At 42.6% G+C, this 22,860-nt stretch overlaps 1 protein-coding gene across 3 annotated transcripts in view; it reads left to right on the top strand.

Moving 5' to 3' along the window:
• The window catches only part of STARD13 (StAR related lipid transfer domain containing 13), a 294,142-nt gene that overhangs the window by 161,373 nt on the left and 109,909 nt on the right, over positions 1–22,860 (top strand). The window contains exon 1 of one of the 3 annotated variants that reach the window (XM_033084311.2): positions 17,818–17,985. The exons of the other annotated variants lie outside the window; for them this stretch is intronic. The gene's annotated coding sequence lies outside the window, so the exon portion shown is untranslated. Of the gene's footprint in view, positions 1–17,817; positions 17,986–22,860 lie in introns of those variants that run through there. 3 annotated transcript variants of the gene reach the window in all.

Raw genomic sequence — 22,860 nt, 5'->3', positions numbered from 1 at the left:
GGAATGGCATGCTCTTTCACAGCTTATCCAGGAAAATGCTGTAGTAAATTATTTGAGACTGAGTTGTTTATGTGTCAGATAGCTGCTGAAATGATATGCCAATGGCATCTCACGGTCTTGCTCATTTTAAGAGGTGTCTTTAACATAAGCACGGATTTTTATTGAAATAAATCAATTTTACAAGGAGATTTCAGCCATTGGATTTATAGTAAGAAAGAAACTTTTTATTTATTACATTAGAAAGAGCACAGCTGGGAATGCACCCATTAATAGACACAAACAGATGGATGCTGACAAGTCTGTGAACTATTCACACTCTTTTTTAGCAAATATTTTGCTACAATCTCAAGTTGCAAATGTTACTTCAGAAACAAATATGTAACCATCTATCTCAAGGCATAGAACTAAAGAGTCATGAGTAACATTAAAATATTGTAATTTCACTATGCATATGATACTCTTGGAATTTAGAAGTAGTGTTTAAAAATACTCCCAAAAGCTTACCTTGGTTCAATAAATGTTTTAAATTACATATAAAGTCATAGAATCATTTAGACTAGAAAAGACCTTTATGATCATCAAGTCCAAGCATTAACCCAGCACTGCCAAGTCTACCATTGAACAGTGTCCCTCAGTGCCACATCAACATGGCTTTTTAATACCTCCAGGGATGGTGACTCCACTACTTCCCTGGGCAGCCTCATGACTAACAACCCTATTGGTGAAGAAATTTTTCTTAATATCCAATCTAAAACTCCCTGAGTGCAATTTGAGGCTGTTCCCTCTTGTCTTGAGAGAAGAGTCCAATCTTTATCTTACTACACCCACCTTTCAAGTAGGTGTAGTGAGTGATAAGATCTCCCCTGAACCTCCTTTGCTCCAGGCTGAACACCCCCAGCTCCCTCAGCTGCTCCTCACAGGACTTGTGCTCCAGACCCTTCCCCAGCTCTGTTGCCCTTCTCTGGACACACTCTCAATGTCCTTCTTGTAATGAAGGGCCAAGAACTGTACGTGGGATTTGAGGTGTGGCCTCACCAGTGCCAGGTACAGGGGGACAATCACTGCCCTGGTCCTGCTGACCACACCACTGCTGATACAGGCCAGGATGCCATTGGCCAAGAACTTGGACTGGTTCATGTCTTGCTGCAGTTGACCAGCACCCCCAGTTCCTTTTCCACTGGGCAGCTTCCCAGCCACTCTTCCCCAGCCTGTAGTGCTGCATGGGGCTGTTGTGACCCAAGTGCATGACACTGCACTTCTCCTTATTGAGTCTCATAAAATTGGGCTCAGCCCTTTGATCCAGACTGTCCAGATCCCTCTGCAGAGCCTTCCTGCCCTCCAGCAGATCAACACTCCCACCCAGCCTGGCCTCACCTGCAAACTGTCTGAGGGTGCACTCATCCCCCTTGTTCGGGTGCTTGATAAAGACATTAAACAGGGCTGGTGCCAGTACTGAGCCCTAGGGAACACCACTGGTGTCTGGCCACCGGCTGGATGTAACTCCATTCTCAATCACTCTATGGGGCCAGACATCCAGCCAGTTTTTTTATCCAGCAAAGAGTGTGCTTGTCCAAGCCATAAGCAGCCAGTGTCTCCAGAAGAATGCCATGGGAAAAGGTTTGAAGAGCTACCATCCACACCCTTTCTCTCACCCGCTAAGCGGGTCACCCTGTCACAGACGGAGATCATGCTGGCCAAGCAGAACCTGCCTTTCTTAAACCCATTCTGGCTGGGCCTGATCCCCTGGTTATCCTGTACGTGCCACATGACAGCACTCAAGATGGTCTGCTCCATGACCTTCCCTGACACTGAGGTCAGGCTGGCAGTTCCCTGGATCCTCCTTCTGACCATTCTGTTAAATGGGGGTCACACTGGCTAGTCTCCAGTCAACTGGGACCTGCCCAGTTAGCCAGAGCTGCTGGTAGATGATGGAAAGTGGTTCAGTGAGAGCTTTTCCCAGCTCTCTCAATACTTTTGTGTGGATACTATCTGGTCCCCTAGACTTGTATGTATCTAGTGGTATAGCAGGTTGCTGACCATTTCCCCTGGGATTATGAGGGCTTTATTCTGCTCCCTGTCCCAGTCTTTCAGCTCAGGGAACTGAGTGCCCCGTGAACAACTTACTATTTCATACCTGAGGCAAGGATGACATTAAGTACTGCAGCCTTTTTCTTATCCTTTGTCACTATGTTTCTCCTTGCATCCAATAAAAGATAGAGTTGTCTTCAATGTCTTCATAAACAGCTTGGATGCAGAACAGAAGGTATACTATGTTTGCTGATGATGCCAAACTGGGGGGAACTGTTGACTTCCTCAAAGGCAGAGAGGCCCTGCAAAGATATCTTGATAGACGGCTGGGCAATCATCAAAAATATGAAGTTTAATAATGGAAAGTGCCATATTCTTTTGTTTCCAGATGTCTGGTGAGCAGAAGTCCCGTATGAGAACAAGGGCTAGTGATTGTGAGACTTTTCTCAGCTGCTTAGAGAATGTTTAGTTTGACTCTTCATCCTGTTTGGGTGGTCTACGGCAGACTCCCACTAGGATGTCTGCCTTCTTGGCCTTCCCCCTGATTCTCACCTATGCACACTCCACCCAATCATCACTGTCATCAAGCTCTGGAGAATCAAAACTCTCTCTAACCCTCTCTGCTATCCCACCAACACCCCTTCCTCGCCTCTTCTTTCTGAAGAGTCTATAGCTACTCACCACAGCACTCCAGTTGTTTGAATCATCCCCACGTCTCTGTGATGGCAACGATGTCACCATTTTCCTGCTGCACAATGGCTCCCAGCTGCTCCTGTTTGTTGCCCATGCTGTGGGCACAGGGGTAGATACACCTCAGGTGGACTGTTGATGCCTCCAATCTGTCATAAGCAGAGTTCCTCCACTGGGCACCATCCTACATCTGTGCTCTCAGTGCCACCCATGCTGGCGTGGAGAGCAGGGCTGACCCTGCAGGTGGCACCTGGGTGGCAGGGTGTTCCTGCCAGAGCTGTCTGGGCAGCTGCGCCAGCTGTGCCGGGTGTGGAGCTGAGCGAGGCCGTGGCTTTCTGCCAGTGGATACCACTGCTGCCTGGGCTTCCTGCACTCTGCTGTGCCACACCCTGCTCACCAGTATTCCCCAAGGGCTTGTGTTATATGTGTGGTCCCCAGGCAGCTGCTGTGATGCTAGATGTGGGTTCTGGAGGCTCAAGGCTCCTCGTTTCAGTAACACTGAGTTAAATCCTTTGCTCCTGGCCTCTGCCCCAGTCACAGGGGATAGGGTGTCTCTGTAGATGTGGTGTAGTGACAATTTTCAGTGAAGGCAGGCACCACTTCTATTTTTTGAAGTCACCATCTGAGAAAAGGTACATGTTCATCTTCAGAATAGCTCATCAAACAAAGCAGCAGAAATTAATTATACAATATAGGCAGCTGCTAGAGGAGTTTGTAGTTAAAGAAAAATGATGGGTGGTGAACTGCTGGGTAACAGTATAACTAGTGACTCAGATCATGTACTTGCAAGTAAAACCAATGTGTAGCAACCATTTCTCTTCAATTGTTAAACATTAATTTGTAGGTTTAAAGTTTTATTCAACAACACTGTACTTCTGATATCATAGGAAGGCAAAAATGACAACTGATTCCTCTTTTCTGCATTATTTATTACTTCATTTACTCTTATCATATCTTCTCTTACTTTTCTCAGTTGAGAATTTTCAAACCCCATGACAGCATTGAGCCCACCAGCTTCCTTTGAATAACCTGGGAAATTGTATTACTAAAAAGACACATTTTGAAAATTCAAAATGTCAGTAATCACCCTTAAGGTGCATAGCCATACATACATTGAGCCTCTGCATGAATTTCTGCCACATGGTGAGGTGTTTGGGACTTGCCCAGTTTCTTTTCGGGGAAGAAACTTTCACAGCTTCATTATCAGCTAAAGAACTGGATCATTGTTTTCCTGCCAGTCACTTTGAGGAAAATAAAGAACTTCTCTAAAATCAGCAGAAACACACTGAATTCTGATGTAAGGATGACTTTTATTATCCTGGCTTGACCCACTCCATCATTCCTGAACATAAACATTAGTCCACAGAGAATCCGAAACATATAGTTTTATATCAGCTTGGCAGATGAGTATTTTGTAATTACATTTGCACTCCCTGTCTATCCCTAACAGCTCCAAGTGCTTTTGTTTCAGAACAAAACTGATAATTTGATTGTAGTCTGAATGCAGCAGAGCACTTAAATGGAGTATAAATTTAAATTATTAAATGTTCAAATAATATGGACTAACTTCTAAACTAACTTCTAACTAACTAACTTCTAAACTAACAGTAGATTGTTTTAAAGAAGATTATCTATTAAAACAGTATGGTTGGATGTGTGAGTTCATCCGAAAAAGCAAGGTACAAGAACATCCATATTTCCAACATATAATAAAACAGAAGATACTATACCTAATCTGATTCAAAGAGAGGACAAATACATTCCAGAATCTAGGTTAGACAAGACACCACCAAATGAAATTGACTCTGAAACATCTGGTTTGTTTTATACAAAACCATAAACATGCGTAGTTACTAAATGGCCTAAGCTGTTTCTTTGGAAGGCACCCTAAAAAACAAGGACAGCAGGACAAGGGTTTACAAGGCCAGGCATATACATTAATCGTGGTATGGCAGCATTTTAAAGAAACTATCAAATTCAGAGGGATTATAAAACAGCTGGGATGAAATGTAGGTAGGGACTGTTATAAATCTCTGGATTCTAGGTCACAAAAGAGGCTGTAACACAGGGCACTCACTTTTGTACTCTTTTATGTTGCTTTCTCTTAAGAGAGAACCACAACTTGTAGAGGGATGGAGCCATTATCTCTTCTTTTATGGAAAGCATCAGTTGGTGCAATCATTAGGGATCTTGAAACTGGGAAGAAGTTTATTGCTGTGACAGATCGGTCAACATATGGAAGGAAGTAAGATATTCTCCAGAGACAGATTAAGTTTTTGCCAAGGCATTTTACTGAAATTTTGGAAAATAAACAGGTCATTAATTGCCTCCAGATTTAACTACTGCAAATCGTGCAAAGATATTGCAAACCAGATGCTTTCCCCTATTTGTTTTTACAACCCTTTCTATTTATAGATGCCCTTATTTGATGGCTTACTTCTTTAATAGAGGGGCACTGTTTTACACCAGAAGTCTCATCTCAGTTTTGCCAGTAGATGCCTGATGAAAACATACATGTTCACACAATTGTAGGGATGAAACACTCAGCAATAACATAAGTAGGAAATATTCAGTAGGAAGAAGTTAACATTTAATTCTTCCCTGGGTTTCTTAGCACATAACAGTTTTCAGCCATTCTCTGTGCAGACCCTACTAGTGAAATAGTAGAGGCTGCTATCCCAAGGACAGCATCCTTAGATTTTGCCAATGACAGTGTGAATGCAGTCCATGTTGGCATTTCTCTGGCTTCCCAAGCTGTGTGATACAGACACTGATGTACCTGTCAGCCCTGTGGGAGCACAGCTTCAAGTTGAACTCCATATTAAGGTAGGACCCCAAAATGGAAACGTAGCAGCCAAGTCAACTAAGCTGTACCAACTGACAGAAATACTTGAGAAAAGAAATATTCATTCCTTTTCCACTTAGACTTCTTTTAGTCTTCAGAATGCAGGCTCTATTTTATGCTCTATCCACACAGTCTTGATTCATGTTATAAATAACATACTGAATGAAAAGCATCTACCCTGACTTGAAAGCAGTGAGTCTAGTGGGGATGCCTTCTAAAAGGATTGAGCTAGTCACACCAGGTCCTTTACAGTCAAGACAGAAATAGGTACCTCTGAAAGCCAGTCCTGTCATACTGAAATAGATGTGTGAGACAAGGGGAATGAATTGCCCTACGGTGGTGCTTATTTCTTACCATAATCCTAGCCAAGTGACAGCACAAAAGACCTGCTTGCAGTGACAGACTGGGAAAAGCCATCTCTTCAGCTGCCACCCAAGTGCCTTTGATATGGAAATCAGTGAGCCACTAGCAGTGCAGAAGTTTAATTTTAGAGATTGCTGCTCATATCATCTCTGGCTTAATTTTAAGGTACCTGCTCAAGTCAGCAAAACAGGAGATGGAGCTGATGAGGCACCTGAGACTTCAGTGGCACTTGTACATGCACTGAAATGTAGATGTTCTGATAGTAACCTGCCAGTGTACCTGAACCTTGCTTAAATGTATTTCTTGATTTCCAGTTTATTCTGGGGAGGCAGATTGTGAATTACACATCTTTAGAAGACATTCTGAATTCGTTGTAATAAAAGCTGTGTGATTTTACTTGTGAACCCTAACAAGCTTAGCTAAGGGGGCAGCAACCATGCAGAATTCATAATGCATGTTTTAAAGTGCAATTTGAGATTCACTTTTCAAACTAGTAGGTAGTTATTTGATGTATGAATATTTGTTTTACTGTATCCTCAGTCAGCACAAAAGTCCATCAGGCTTAGGCATCCTGTTTTTTACCACAGCTGCTAGTGAATGCCTAGGAAAGACTATAACAACATGACAAGTTTATGGTGTGACCCTTAGCTTCCAGGTTTCAGTAAATAGTTCTTTGCTGATGTTGTTAACAGGGCTGCCAATTAGGAGCAAAGTAAATGGGAGGTTTATGATGTGACTGTGCACTTCCTAGCTGAGCTACACCTAAGCTTGTGAGACACACCGACTGTTTCCCGTTTGAAATGTTCTGCAGACGTGTAATCCCTCACAGCACAATTGCTATTTTTAAAAAGTTATTTTCATGTCATTCCCAGGTGTCATGGTCAGAGTTGCCTCTGTGTCACTAGTCTCAGGAAAGTGAAGTGCCACTAATCTGAGCAAAGTGGGAACAAAGTTTATTTTTAAAGCAATACAAGCTTGCTAATGGCTTGAAAGCAAAACATTCAGAACTCCATTTGGTTTTAATTTGTCATCCAACCTGTTATGTTTGGTAACATATTAGGAACCAGTGAGTATATTATTTGTCATAGACTCCCCGCGACATAAAAGGAGAAAAAATAAAGGCTGAAATACACAAATCTCTGCTTCGTTCTTTTGCAATCCAAGGAGAGTACACACAAAGTACTTTAAAGACCAATTCTGGTCTCAGGTACATATGTGGAAATCCTGAGCACTTACAGGGTATACAATGAATTCTGACTTGGAGTAAAAGATCTCCACAGCAGCATGGTCTGGAAACTTTTCAGGATGTAGGCTTGCCTTAATTTCATGTCCGTATAGCTAAGAACAGCACTCTCGTGTCAAGATCTGATGGAACAAGAGGCAAAAAAATTTGACAAATGTAAACAGGACCAACCTTCTCCACAGGTCAGGTGCAATTTCAGTTTTGCAATATTTTGTTGCCCAACTTGAGGTACTTCAAAGAGTTCTTATGTCCAGACTGAGGAAACCAATCTTCCCATAAAGTCAGAGCTTTTCAAGTGTCATGGAAAATAGACCCAAGATGAGTAGTTCCTTTTGAAGGTTTTGGCCAAGGAATTTTTCCAGCAAAACTACATTCCATAAACATGGAGCAACACCTTAAGTAGACAACAACAAATGAGGAACACCATGAGGTTGATTTGAAACAGAGCTGTGTATTCAGACAGTGGGACAGGAAGAAAGCCTATGAGAAGGATGTGATAGGATGCCAGGATAAACATGAGGGCAGGCGGCAGTATTTTCATCACTCTGTAATTGAGAGAGTAAAAAATTCACAGCTGGAATGGAACTTATCTACCAACTCTCTTGGTGTGCCTATTTCGAGCAGAGGGGGAATCAGCAGAGGAAGAGTCTTGGTAAGTGGCTGCTGGAGGAGGGCGTGCAAGGGAGTGTGTGAGCTAGGGAGGGGAGAAGGGAAGTACGCCTGTATTGGGGACTGCAGGAGAAGGAAGGAATGTTTGCTGGAAAATAGTTCATCTTGCCTGCATTGCTGCAGGTTCCAGGCTTTTTTTGGCCCTTCCTGTACGTTGGAAGCATTCTCCAAAGGTAGGCTATAGGGAAAGAGGGCTGCAGGCTGCCTGCCCTCTTTCAGAAGGAGCAGCATGGTGGCTGAAAGGGAGCTCTGGGAAGCCGTTTCCTCTCTGTTGCTCCTGCTGTTTGGTGGGTTTCCACTCTGTCAAAAAAAAACAGCCACCTGCAGATTTATCCAGTGAGACACATCAGCTCTGTGGTGTGTATTTAGTACAGTGCAAAATGTGAGTGAAAAGAAGTATGCAATAAATATGGAGTCTGAAAATAAAATGCTTAAATTTTCATAGAGCAGTTGGTTTCTGGAAGACAGAAAATCCTGTCCAGGGACTGTCCAGTTCATAAATAGCAATATTGTAGACTGTCCCACTACTGTTTTATTGTGGATGTTCTGCCAGGAATTATTGTGGGGATTTGTTTGGGCTTTTTATTTTTTGTTAATTAAAAAAAAAGTCATATATGCAACTTATACTCCTAAATTTTATGATGTGAAGAAAGAAATAATTTAGGATTACAGTAATTTCACAATTACAAGCCGCATGGACTATAAGCCGCATCTCCGAGTGTCGGCAACATTTTTTTCTTTGTTCGTACACAAGCCGCACCCAATTATAAGCTGCTCTGTCATTCGCAGTGAGGACCCACATGCAACAAAGTTGCCAATTAGTAACAGAATCGCAGGATCAGGAAGCGGGGGGTGGGGTGGGGGATTGGTCTACTGGCTCGGCTCGGGCCGTGAGGGGCTGCAGGCTCCACCCGCCGCGAAACAGAGTAACCAGTTTGTAACAATCGTGAAAAGCCAGGTTTTACTGGCAGTTGCTCGATTCGGCACCTCGGTTTGCACTTCTGGGGTTGGAAATGTCAGGAAATTATTCACATATTAGCCGCCCCTGAGTGTAAGCCGCATTTCCAGTGTGGGAGCAAAGTTTTAGTCAAAACGGTGCGGCTTGTAATCATGAAATTACTGTAAATAGGCATCATGCTTTCTGCTCCAAACAGACAAGGCTATAGAGAACATTTCTGTAGATCATTATAAATTCTAGCTTTGGGTAAGGAACAAGTGATCCATGCATGTCTCATATTCCCCTGACTCCTTTATTTGTGAGGTTGCTAATCAGACACCAGTGTGGCTGATACTGTGCAGCCAGAAGAGTGTGCAGGTGTGTTGGTTGCATTGCTGTGAAGTGGTGGCTCAGCCTTAAACCTGGGACAATGACCAGATTTTCTGCTCACCCATGATGTTTTTTTGTGCTGGGCTTTTGTTCTGGTTCTGGTGACCCAGGCAAGGGAAGAAAATGTGTGCACCCTGTTCTGGTGGTGATGGCTTGGGGATTGTAGAATAAAAAAAGGGGAATTCCAACTGTCAGTGAACAAAATAATTTATATGTGTCCTACAGAGTACTTTTCTACATGCAAGGCTGCAGTGCTTGACCAAGCCCTAGAGTCCAGACTCAACTTATTGGTTGGTGCACCTTGCTCTGCGGAACCACGTGTACAACCCTACATCCTTGTTACACAGAATTGAAAAGATCTGATAGCATGCATTTAATAATATATTGGGAAATCTCTGGCATTTTGCAAGTTTAGGCAATAAGTGTCTCATCTGAAGGAATCCACTACAGGTGTAAGATCATTTTAAAAGGTATTTATTTTCTCCTTAACTCGTACCGTAACAGTAGATTTTAACCTTCCTCTAGTGGACTGATATTGCTTGTAAAGAAAATGAATCTTTCTACAAAATTGTATTTCCTTTTTTTCTACCTATAGGTACCAAAATAATTAAGAAAGGCAAAGATTACTGTTATCGGTTAGGACACTGGTGTACAGAGACAGGTTATACAACTTCCCTCAAGTCTTCCAGCAAGTCACTGCCAGCTAGCCCTGTGCCCAGACCATCGTGTCTGTCTGCCTTACTGGGCCAAAGACTGAAATCATGCAACAAGTATTCATTGATTTCAAGGAGCCTGGAGAATTTCATGTTCCCAGACGCCAGTCCCCTGCTGCTGTATTTGAAATAGTGTTGCCAAGAATTATTCTGTTCTGCCTTGTTGCTTTTTAAAAATGTTTACAAAATCTAACTTTGGCATTGGCTCTCTAGCACAGAGAGAGGGAAAAACCTTCTGGCAAAACCAGATCAAAACCTGAGTATTTCATCTCCTGCCCATTAGATCATGATAGCGCTGGAGTCCTGTTGAAAAGAAAATGAATAGCAAAGCCCTTACCTGAAGTCTGCAAAGGCATGAACCTTCAGCTCAGATAGGAATGTTTGTCTGTGACTGAGTGGCACGAGCAGTAGGGCTGTGTGGGGATTTACAATGTATTTGGATAACTATGAGAAACTAAGTTTATCTAAACACTTTCTTACATTATCAGTGTTTTATCCAAACACTTTGTTAGTGAGACTATGAGATTAGGATGTGTGTAAGCCCACCACCACTTAAATATATTTACAGAGTTCCTGTGAGTTTAATTTTAGGAACTTGCATATAGATTCAGCAGATGGAATTGCACTAAGGGTATAGAAACTACTTTTAGCTCATTTCTGTCATAATATTCTCCAAATACTTTAGCAGAGGAGATCTGCCATCTGAAATGTTTTCCTCTCTTTTGAACTCTATTACCTAACTGTTGTGTTTTTTCCTTAATTTACTTTTGAGAACCACTGTCTTTAGGGACTTTATATAGTGGGAGATGCTGGCTATTCCTGTCTTGTGAAGAGTTCAGCTAAGGCCATTGGAGTCTCTATTCATATGCTGTTGTGGTTTGACTGAGTAAAAATGTTTAAAAACTGGACAGGAGGGAGACCACAATGCCTAAATTATCAGTCAGGCACTGGATGAAACAACTGACCCCTTCCAATGATATTACCAACCATCCAGAAGCTCCTGGTCCCTTCTAAGCCCGTGGGAGAGCAGAAGGCCAGAGAGGTCGCATCCTCTGAGCCTGACATTGGTGGCCAACAGGCCAGCAGCTTACACTTCACCAGCAAATGTGACAGGAGGGCACGGAGAGGCTGTGCCCAGGGAAATACTGTCATTCCACAGTCTGCAGCCACAGACCACAGGAGCAGTTATTTTGATGCATTTATGCACTAGCAGTGTTGTTAGTAGCCCACATTTACATTGGCCAAGGGGTGTTACATCTGGTTAGCTCAGGTGAAAATACAGACTGGCCACTCCTGCTCAGAACAGTCCCAGTGGAGTGGCCACAGGTCACACCAACCCAGTATCATATGTTGGCCAGTGGGCAGATGCAGCTATTTTTGGAACAATATAATGCTAGAATAGGCATATAGTGATTTTGTACATGTCATATATCCTACCTGCATTCGTGTGGTTCAAGGAGGACCTGGACCATGAGCTAGAATTTTGTGCTTCATGCTGAATTTTTCTTCCAGGGATTTTGTCCGTTTTTGAATTCTGCTAACTTCTGGCAATCACAGTATCCTCTAACAATGATTTCCAGGGGTCAGCTATGCATATATGGAGAACTATTTATGTTCATTCATTTTGAACCTACCCACACTTACTGTTCCCAACTTTATCCACTGTGAGAAAAGACCTCTTAATTACCAAATGGTGGGCAGACATTTGTAATAGTATAACCAGGTTTGTTGGTTTGCACTCACTTTTCCAAAAAGTATTAAAATCCACTTCACTTTTTTTTTGTTCCTACTGAGCACTTGTATTGAGTTTTCATAAACCTATCCAAGATCTGTTTCCTTAGCGATAACAGCTCCATAAAATCTCATCACTGTGCACTGTGTTATCTTTAGGTTGTTTTTTGTTCCATACATTTGTCAGACCTTAAAAGCTAAAATTTTAAGACCTTCTCAGTCAATACTGTAGTAAACACCTTCAGTGTTTACAATCAATTTCTGTTTTGACTGACAGACTAATTTGGTATCATCATTTATTTTGCCAACTCATTATTCAGTCCCATTATAAAAACCACATATGGACAGTGGACCAAACAGCTTCCAACACTGATGTCTGTGTGAATCCTCTGGGAACCTAATCCCATTGTGAACATAGATTATTTATTACTACTTTTGTTTCCTGTCTTTAAGCTGTCATTAAACCACAAGTGGCCCTTTCCTTTTTATCTGTCATAGCTGAGGTTCTTTATGATTGCTTGGTAGAGGATCTTGGAGGAGCCTTTATCAAATCAGTTACTATTAATTTTGCTTATTTAACACCCTGAGCACCTCCACAGAAGAATTAATGAGATAAATCACACTTTCTTGCCTAGACCCTCATCTTCCTGGCTTTTGCATATGTCCTTATTCCCATAAGTTTGTCTGGGTGACTGGTCCTTCAGTCACTTCCCACCATCCTTTTGTTCTCTAAATGTACTTCTGTTGTACTCCTGCACATAATTTCTAACCCTCTACTTCTGTGCTATGGCCAGGCCAATGATGTTCTTGTAATTAGGAAGTATTTTATGTAGCAGTACTATCCATTGAACACGTGGGTTTTAAAATGCAAATGGATAGTCCTCTGATGCTGGAGCAGGGACACTGGAAGAGAAGCAAATGTGCTATTCAGAAGCCTCATCTCCCGGTTTGTAGTTTATCTTCAAGGGTCTGTGTAACCCTGTCTCTCATGCATAAGAAGCCTGAGTAGCAGTGTTCATTTTTAAAACTCACTATCACACAGTTGACACAGCAGCTGACTTTCCTCCAGAACACATCAGTATCAGGCTCTCCAGTGAAACAATCCTCTGTTGTAATTCCATGTGGCTATTAGCCGTCTCCATCTCGCTTCCTGGAGATGCAGAAATCTCATACAAACTATTTTCCTTTTGCCCCAGTCTGATTCCTGGCAGCCCCAGCTGAACTGCAGAGCCTTGGCGCCCCAGCACTGCCTCAGGAAGAAAGTCAGAGTGCCACTGAGCCAGAGGGAAACCTTTCTGGCTGCTCTAGAGTCCCTGCTGTTTCATGCCCTGGATGAAAGAGTTTGCAGCCTGTAGTAACCCAAGAAAACAACTCTCAAACAAATGTCTGTGTTCACACATAAAACATTTTTCCTAAAGAGCAGGCAATGAACTTCTGCTTTTAAAAGTCCTGGTCCCAGAGACAGGATTCAAAATACATGAAGTGACAGCTTCATCTTAAACACAGCTTTGGGTTCCCTGCATGTGAATTTTTTCTCTTCTTGAATTTGAGAAAGGAGAAACTGCCTGTACTTAGCATATGAGTTGCTGTGCAGGAATCTGTAAAGGCAGAGATAGGCAAGAAATATAAGACGTGTGGATAGGATAGGGATATGTGGACAGGACTTCAGTATCCAGGATATATTGCATATATAAGGTATTGGAGCTAGGCCGTAGTCCAGCAAACTGGGCTATTCTTCTACCTGCAGAATTATAGAAGGGAGTCCAGAGATCAGAAAGCTGAAAGCAGATGCCTGAGGTTTTTTTCTTCTGTGACTTGAAAACAAGAGTTTCCTGCTTCTTCTAACTACATGTCACTAATGTTAATAACAAATGTGCTCCTCTAGTGGATAGGAAACTGTTTTGTTCTCATATAGCCTGTGCTTTCTAATGAAGAGAGGTTGTCAAGTTGCCATTAAATTTTAGATGTGAAATAACGAGATAAGTGCAACTAACAATAAAAGGGAAATGGGTCACTTTGGGAAGATCAAGTGCCTGATTACTGTGTAAGAACAGCAGGTTCAATCCAAGCCTGGAGAGCTCTGTGCCAGGTACAACATCACAGACCTATTTCACAGTCCATTGCGAGGCATGCATTCTAAGATGTAAATTAGCAATCCTGTTTTATATATTTGTATTTATACTTATTTTTTTTAATTTTTTTTTTATTTTTTTATTTATCTATAGGAATACAAATGGGAAAGCACTATTCATGTCAATTTATCCTCAACTACCCCAATGCAGCACTGCCTCATGGAGTAATACTCCAAGGCCAAGGTGGTGTGTAGAAACTGACACTGTTGTCTTGCCCAGAAAAGCCAGTCATAAGTAGATAGTTTTTTATCAAATATATTTTAGCATTTCTAGAGTTGTTTTCTCCAGCTGATGTCAGCATCCCACTTGTAGTGCAATGCAAGCAGATCTCCAGTACTGCTTGAGTTACTGCAGTATCTACAGGCAGCCCTGGGGTGATTTTTCCAGACAATAGTTTACTCCTTCTCTTTCATACCAAACACCTTTTCAGGGAGGAAAGGTGGCAGAGAGACATAAAAAATCAATTAACAGAAAAGAAGTGTTACAGTTCTGGCTATGAATGTATACAGAGAAGAGTATGACTCCTTGAGCTGACTTTCCCAGTTATAATAAGTCCATGCAGTCATCAGAAGTGTTGTGCTGTATGAATAAGCCTTTAACTAAAGATTCCTGATATCCCAGAGTATTTCAGTATCCATCAAGTCACTGATTGTCATGTTAGATGTGATATGTGGTTATCACACTGTAGATAGCAGTGTGGACATTTTTGATTTGTTTAAAATAAACCAAAACACTAATCCCAGACATGGTTTTATGAAAGAATCTCCTTTCCTGCATGGATCAGTCACAGCATAGGAGCATGGGGTTGGATTTTCATCTCGCAGGCTGTGCTTCTGTCAAGACTGGCAGCAAGTTCAGGTGTATGCTGGAGCTGCCTCATAGTCCTTGTAAAATGCACAAGGAAGTTTTTATTTTGAAGTGATTTTATGAGCTGCATTAGCATGAAGTTCAGTGTTGCTCTATGAACTATTCCAGAAACAGTCTGTAGACTGAGACTGAAATATTAATTAGTGTTATGATGTAACAACTTAGACGTCTGTAGTACTTCTTATCTGAGAGGTTGATGGCCAAAGGGGTTTCCTCATCTGAATGACACATTTTTGAAAATAAACAGTGAGTATCAAGGCAGTCACCAAACAAGGATACAGTCATTTTAAAAGTATGCAAGGAGGGCTACTTCTTTCTTTCGCCATGCACAACTTCAAGCACAGGAGCTTTCAAACACGCACCACAAGACCAGCTAACTCTTGTTGTTTCTTGTTTTATTTGACTACTATGCAAGTACTGGACTGAAGCCAAAGAATTCAGCACTCATCAGCACGGAGCCTGGGGCAACCCTCTGGCTCTGAAGTTGTCTTTGGACCCTCGTGTCTGGGAGGAAAGTCATCATTCTGCAACAGAGGCTTCTTATTCTGTCCTTTGCGACCTCTGTGATGAGCTGCTGGGAAGTTGGCAGGGCAGCTCTGCCCTGTTGCCTTACCCGCTGGTTGGGACATGGGAAGGATGGGCAGCCACGGGGGCACTGAGGCTGGTACTCTGCTGCCTGTTACAAGCATATAACTGGGCTTGCTGAGCCCTTAGTGGACTTGTTCACTAGTATACACCTTACTTAGGCTCTTGACGTGGTTTTTGTTTCATTGGACTGGTTTTTGAAGCATTACAGCTTCCTAGACTTTGAAGTATTGCAAGGAAGAATGGAGAATCCCATTAGCTGAAAAAGTCAATGCATTTTCCAACAGAAAAAGAAATCCTTCTGAATATTTAAGCAGAGTGGTATTAAATGCTAATACTTGCTTTACATTAGCAATAGCATTTTTAAAATAGAATTAGATCAAAGAACTGTAGATTAATCAAGTAAGAATTTCCCTGCATGGAGGTGATGTCTCTTTGGATAAAGACTGTGTCTGTCATTGATGTTTGGAAGTCTCTAGGATATTTATTGCTGAAGAGATGGCAGCAGAGTGACTGACACCCTGGCTTGGCAAGCTGGGGTAGGAATGGGAGCCATCTCTTCCCTGCTGTTCAGGATCTCTCTGCTCACACCTGTGAAGCAATCCTGCCTCTTGTCTTTGCACAGCAAGACAGAGAGGGGACTGGTCAGTCCTACTGCCTGGCTGCTAGTGCCCAGCCCTCTTTGGGAGTATAGATGGAAGTGGTGCCATGTCTTTGCTCTTGAGTTTGAAGTCTCTGCTCAGAGTCTCAGAGAAGAAAGACTATGCAGCCATACCTGGAGCAAAAAGTAACATGTACAGCACTTGCAGGTGCTGTTAATGGTAATAACAGGTAATGGAGGAGGTTTCCAGTCTAAAACATTAAACTTCTAGTGCCTGGAATTATAATTCTCCATTTTATGGCACTGTGCAAGTCTCACATTGATGAGCAATAAAATTCATAAGGTGTAATGAGAACAGATTGCATTGCAGTAAAACAGTGCCCTAAGGGGGTTTGCATGGAGCAAAATTTTAGTGAATAATTGTGAACAAGAGCTGTCCTTCGCCCTCTCACGTTTAGGTGACTGTATCTGCCCTGCCCTGTGAAGAGGTGGGTCCCAGGCAGTGCCACCTCATGGCCCTGCCCTGGTCAGCATCTGTGAGGCAGAGAGTGGGAGGAGAGCTCCACTGTACCATGGCACGGCATGAGATATTGTTGGCCTCCAGGCTGGAGAACAGGACATAGACAATAATGTCACCACAGGTAGAAGTCCAGGTAGAGTTTCAGGAGGTCAAGATCCCCCATGGGTTGAGCCCTTTCTGTCTGGGGCTTGCAGCCACCCCAACAGTGCTGTCAGCTGCCAGGTCTCAGCTTGACACTGGTCTCATGGGAAGGGGCATGGAGGTGACAGCATCATTCCTGATCTGTGATTCTCAGAAATCACTCATTTCCCGTGATTCTTAGAAATCAGCACACACTATGGGTATATTAATCCAAAACATTGGTATTTTAAAACACAATGAAAAATTATTTGACTAGGAGGACATTTTTAGTGTATTTTCACTCAGATTGCTGCCCACCTGCTGATAAAAATGGCAATGTTCTGTTTCCGTATGATTAATCAAAGAAATAGCATCTTCTGCTAACTCAGTGGTAGATATGTGAGGATAGAATGAAAACACGTGTCCCTCTGTTGAAAAAAAAAAAAGACAAAAAAAAAGAAGATGTTATAGCAAGGAACCTGAATAGCAGAGAACCTCTCCATCCCCTTTCCCTCTTCCAGGCTGTGAGCAGTCCTTGGTAGCATTAATGTTAGGGACTCTTGGGTTTTGTTTACTGTTGAGTGACTGCTGCTAGGTGTTGTTGAATTTTTTTCATCCCAAGGGCTTAGCTTGTTCCAGTGCTCGTTGTACCGTGCGGTTTTAGAGATTCAGACGGCCCTTCCGTAAATGGACTTTTTCTTGGCAAACAGGCGTAAGATTTTTAGAAAAGTAAGAGAGGGCATCATCTCCAGAAATGAGTCAACCTCTGGGCAGCATAGAGCAGAGGAGAAAAAGGTTTTCGGCAGCCCTTAGTACTCTAAAACACGCATTCTCGAGTGTCTTCAACTATTTCTTCTTTGCTTTCTGAAGCGGCCCGGTGCAGCCCCTCCGTGCTGGGTAAACTCCGGCCAGCCGGGGGGTTGCCGGGACAGGCTGGGGCTGGGACAAGCTGGAGCTGGGGCAGGCTGTGCGGGGCTGGGACAGGCTGTGCGGGGCTGGGGCTGGGAAAGGCTGGAGCTGGGACAGGCTGTGCGGGGCTGGGGCTGAGGCTGTGTGCCGGGCTGGGGCTGTGTGCCGGGCTGGGGCTGTGTACCGGGCTGGGGCTGTGTACCGGGCTGAGGCAGGCTGTGCCGGGCTGGGGCAGGCTGTCTGTCCCGCTCCACAGACTCACTTCCACAGTCTGCACTGGGAGCGATTGGCCCGCACAGATCATGTGGGAGAGAGCCGGAATCCCGAGCTGTAGTAGCTCTTGGCACTCCTTCTTGGTTTAAAGCGCTCGCTCCTCGCAGCTCCCCGGGGCTTGGCGGCTCCGTGCTCTCCTTGCCCGGTCGCGGCCGGGAGCAGCGCCGCGGGACGGCCGGGGCGCGCCGGGGGCAGCGGCGATGCTGAAGCAGGTGCCCCGGGCGGCGGGCACCGCCTGCTTCTACCTGAACGCCGTGTCCCCCGAGAGCCAGGAGCTCTTCTGGCGCTGCGATCCGCCCGCCCGCCGCCCTCCCTACAGGACCAGCAGGATCCTCGCCCGGCACCAGCTGGTGGCGAAAATTCAGCAAGGTGAGTTGCTGCCAGGAGCGCTCCGTAGCTGGGGTCTGCAGGTCTGCTCTTTCGTAAGAGAGCAGGATTTAATGCCTCATGTTCCAGGCTCGTTTCCTGTCTCTATTTCAAACTAATCTGGCTAGAGACAGGGTTAGACATAGTCATTCATACCTCTCTGTTTCCACGCATACACTCATGCACCGACAACCAGGAGACAAACACTAGGGCGTGCTTAGCGATTTAACTGAATTATCTTTTAATCATAAACTACTGTGGTATCTTAGGTGCTGGACTTCATCTTGTCTGACTGTCTGAGCAGTTACTGGCACCAGTCCATCTGCTCCAATTGCTACAGGTCAAACCTGCCCGTGGTAACCCACAAACGAAGAATAGAGGGTCACCCAATTAAAAAAGAAGCAGAAGCCCAGTGCGACTGGAAGAAGGCAACTGGGATAACATCCTTTGGAAACAAGTGTGTGTAATTGTCAGGGCATTAGAAAGTCACGTATCCTTAAAAATAATTGCTGACTTGGGTTTCTGCAGCTGCTTAAGCAGTTGTCTAAGCAGTCATTACAAATGTATCGATCTGTTTTTTTCTGATCGCCAGTCTATGGCACTAAAGCTAAATGCAGATTGGCCTCAGAACAAATCTTTGGCCTGTGCGCACAATTTAAAATCATCTTCACAAAGGCTAATGCAAAGATAAAAACCCTAACCAACTGTACTGATTTTTCTGAATTAAAAAGCAAATCAATACATAGTTCTGTATTGATCATGGTTTTGTATGGAATCCTGTTTTCAAGAACGCCAGTTTCCAAAGTGGATGTGGTCCTACATGCAGAAAAATGTCATGTTGAAAAAAAATCCTGATGATAATAGCCACTTTATGGACAGCTTGCAAAAAGGTGTTCGATTCAGCTAACTAGGGGCAGGCAAAGAGATAACATCATTTACTGTCATATCTGGCAAATATCACAGTAATTGGTGTGAGGTTTTGGTCAGCAGCAGTTAAATGGAGTGGCTATTTCTGTGTGCTGCTTTCCAGTAAGATTCTTTAGACCTGTGGCAGTCAAACTCTGGCAGAAATACAGAATATAGTGATGAAATTTTATTGCATTTATAAAGAAAACAATGCATAATTCTTTGGCTGGGTTTAAAAAGATGAAAAAGATAGTTTCTGTGGCAATTAGGAAAATGTGGTTGTTTGCAAGGCAGTGTCAGGAACTGGTTGTGTTTGAAGGATACTGGTCCTCACTGCAGCTCTGATTTCAGGAAGGATATTATGTCATTCTGTGTACCCAGTGTATGGCCTGGATTGAATGGAAAGGAAGAGTAATTTATTTCTCTACAGGTTTATTTGAAAATGTTTTAGGTGCAGTGCTAGTACCAACTTAGTCTTCAGACAGCATTAACTGAGGATGGGTGGATTAACACACCTCTTCTACCTGTCATGGTGCTGTTTAACATTCCTTCTTGTTACCTGTGATCTGTCTGGGCCAGCCAAGGCTGCAAAAGCCAGCCAGTGGTGCTGGGACTTTGGAGAAGCTGCATAGTGAGGAGTTTCAAAGTTGTAACTTTTCTTCCTGCAGCTTGTTGCATGGATGGTCAGTCTGTGTTGAATGACCTCTGCTCCTCTTTTACAGCTTTCCAGATGGAAATTATATTTGTATAGTACCTCAATCATGTGATGTATGTTACTGTTCAGTGTATTAAATATCTATGTATTTTGAGTCACTAAGAATAAACACGTTGTTGCTTCCTTCATTTCTTTTATTGATGAAAGCTGGGGACGGGATCCACTGTTGGTCAAGTGTCAGTTCATTAGCAGGGAGGAAATAATGTGTGCAGATAAATGCTGATGTCTGTCTATAAGCCCATATGTAGGCAGACACACATCTAGTGCAAAACCAAGGCACACAGTTTTTCTACAGTGCCCCAAGTAATGACTAATAATTTTGATACAAATAGTTGTGTTAGCAATACCAAAAAATCGAAGCCTAGATAATATGACTCAGTTTGAAACCTCCAGTTTAGATGCTGGATGAAAAACCTAGATCCATCAATCCCTCACAAGACTTTCACCAAGTTTTGCTGGTGTAAGCAATGTGAGGGTACTGAATCAGTCCCTAACCCTTTCCCAGAGGGAAAGAGTACTGGAAAAGTACTCTAAAATGGGTGGAGTTATCAGTCTGTGCTTTTAGGGGTGAATGAGTTTTACCCCATTAACAAATGGGACTCATAACTAGCAGAGCGCCACAGAGAAACTTATCAATAACGTATTGAAAAGTAGATTAGGAGATGCAAGATGAGAACCAAAACTTGCTTTCAGTCATCCAGTTGAATAAAGCATGTAAATCATTATTTAGCTACTTGAATTTGTATATCTTTCATTTTAAGGCCATTAAGATAAAGTATTTGAGCATAGCTACCCCAATTCTTGTGTTAGCACCTCCAATCTAATAATTTGAATTATAGCATATGTTTAGAAAAAGATTCAGCTTGCATTGTTGGAATGGTGAATCCTGCCTTGTAAATTACTTTGCTGAAAACAGATCTGCCACATGTTTAAGTACTAAGCTGCCCTGGGGCTTGTTTGAATACCTGCTCTCTACTGCTTACCCAGTTATTTTTCACTTGCTGGTTTTCAGACTGGAGGCACTTAAAGCAGGATTCTTATATCAGGGAAATTTTTTTCCTTAGTGAAAAGAATGTTTTACAAAATCACAACATATGCAATTTGCAATGTAGGAAGCAGTCAAAGCTTCCATTTCTGGTCAGTAATACAGTGTGATACAAAGTGTTGCATATACTGCTAGCTTTTCAGTCATAAGCTGCATGTACTGTTCTAAACTATGCTAATTTATCATATCACTATACAGCTTTTTTTTCCTCCTTGAAAAACACATTTGAGGAAGACTATTTCCTTTGTATTTTCCTTTGGTGTTAGTTAAAAATAAACTAAATGAGTCATTAGAGGAATTACACTATTTAATCATTTCTAAAAAGAAAATCACCACAAGGGAAATGACAGGAACCAGACTGTTATTTCAATCAGATCATACTTTGAAAGTCCTAAATATTTGGGTCATGTACACCACCAACTCCTTGAGGCAGAATTATGACATGGCCTGTGAATGTGAGTGGAAATTATCTGTTTGATAATAAACAGGTAATTTCAAGATGTGATGTTTTTGATGATTCCCTTTCCCCCATAAGCCTGTTAGTTTCCACACTGAAGGGAATACATCTCAGCATAAAGGAACAGGGTGTAGCATGCTTGGTCTGAGGTATTTATTCAAACTCTGTATGCAGTAACTGTATGAGAATTCATTAAAGATTACTCATGTTTTCTTTAAATAAATAAGGTGGTGACTTTCAAGAATTTATATTACATGAGTCACAAAGTTGTTATTTCTTTCACAGTACATGGCTAAACTCAGTGCAGAACAGAAAATATAAAAAGCAGCTGTAGGTAAAAAGTAATGAAGAATTAAGGCCTTACCCTGAAAATGTTAAATTGAAATAATTGACTGTGCAGTACAGGTAGAGTGCAAGTCAAGGTGAATGAAGCCACATCTGCCCCATCATAGACAGACTGGTAAAGAAATATTCTCTTTCTTCTACAATAAAATTAGATTCTTAGCCTGCATGTTCAGTAAGACAATAATATGAAGAAAGAAATGAAAATAAGACAAATTCCTATTCTCAGTGAGTAAATTCCTGCCCACAGTGTGTAATGTTCTGTGATTTGTCTCAGTTTATGTCCACAGGCAAGAACAGTTGAGGAAAATTGTTCGATGGAGCGATATTAAATCAGACTTTCAACTTTTCAAGGCAAACTCTCCATTCAATGCTCAGCAGATGTTTTATACTCTTATGTGTTGTAATTTCAGTTTTGATCTTGTATGTCTACTATTACCTTTGGGTCACCTGGATTTGTCTGGTTTCAGCAAGTTTTGGAAGTGCAAACAAATGCACTTTTCTGTCTTATAATCTTCCCTTGGTGATTAGTTCAAGGTGTTTAATTCTCTTTTTCTAAGCATGAGTAGATTTGTGAAAAGTGTTACAGAGGTATACAAGTGACTTGGAAAAAATTATGCTATTCAAGTGACTTAAATTTCAATTATTATTGTACCATAAGGGATAATATACCGTCATCTTCAAAAGGAGAACAGGGAAGTCATGTAGGGGAAAAATGTTGCAGTCATAGGCTGCGTTAAAGAAGCCCACATCAAATTCCTGATGTGGATTATGGGATGGGAAATGGGATACAATTGAAAAATTAAAGACTGTGAGTTTGGTCAGACATACAAAGAGAACAACATACAGTTGTTCAGGCAACCTGAACCATAGCCTTTCTCATGTTCTGGATGCTGGCCACTTTACCTGCACATGTTTAAACCTCACTGACTGAACACTGGAAAGTGAAAAATTAACCGACAAGATTCAGCCTTGGTGGTAACAATACAAACACCCTCATTTTATGTCCTCTCTGACCAGTGCTGGTGGTCTACTGCCCCTTGAGCCTGCAAGTCAATAAGTCAGGGCAGCAGCAGCAGTTTGCAGCTACTTTTTATCCCCCAATGCCTCCTCTTGTGGTGCCTCTGTGTCTACGCTTCAGCCCAGGCACGCAGGAGAGGACAGAACTGGAGCTGGCATTGCCTGGAGCACCAGGATGAACTTCCTTAGCTGCAGAGCTGCTTTGCAGACCTCAGCTGGGACATGGTCCATCCCTGTGCACTGTCAGATATGTGTGGGGCAGGTGCGTGCTCACAGCAGAGGGATTTTGGTTTGTCTGTTTCATACACTTTTTAACACAAAAAATGTGAGCATTCTTAGAGGTATTTATAAGCTCAAAGTGCCCCGAGATGTGCTTACTTATATAAAAAATGT

This window comes from Catharus ustulatus, chromosome 2 (assembly GCF_009819885.2).
Source record: "Catharus ustulatus isolate bCatUst1 chromosome 2, bCatUst1.pri.v2, whole genome shotgun sequence".
In the NCBI taxonomy this organism is placed as follows: Eukaryota; Metazoa; Chordata; class Aves; order Passeriformes; family Turdidae; genus Catharus; species Catharus ustulatus.
This window is presented reverse-complemented; position numbering and strand designations above follow the sequence as displayed.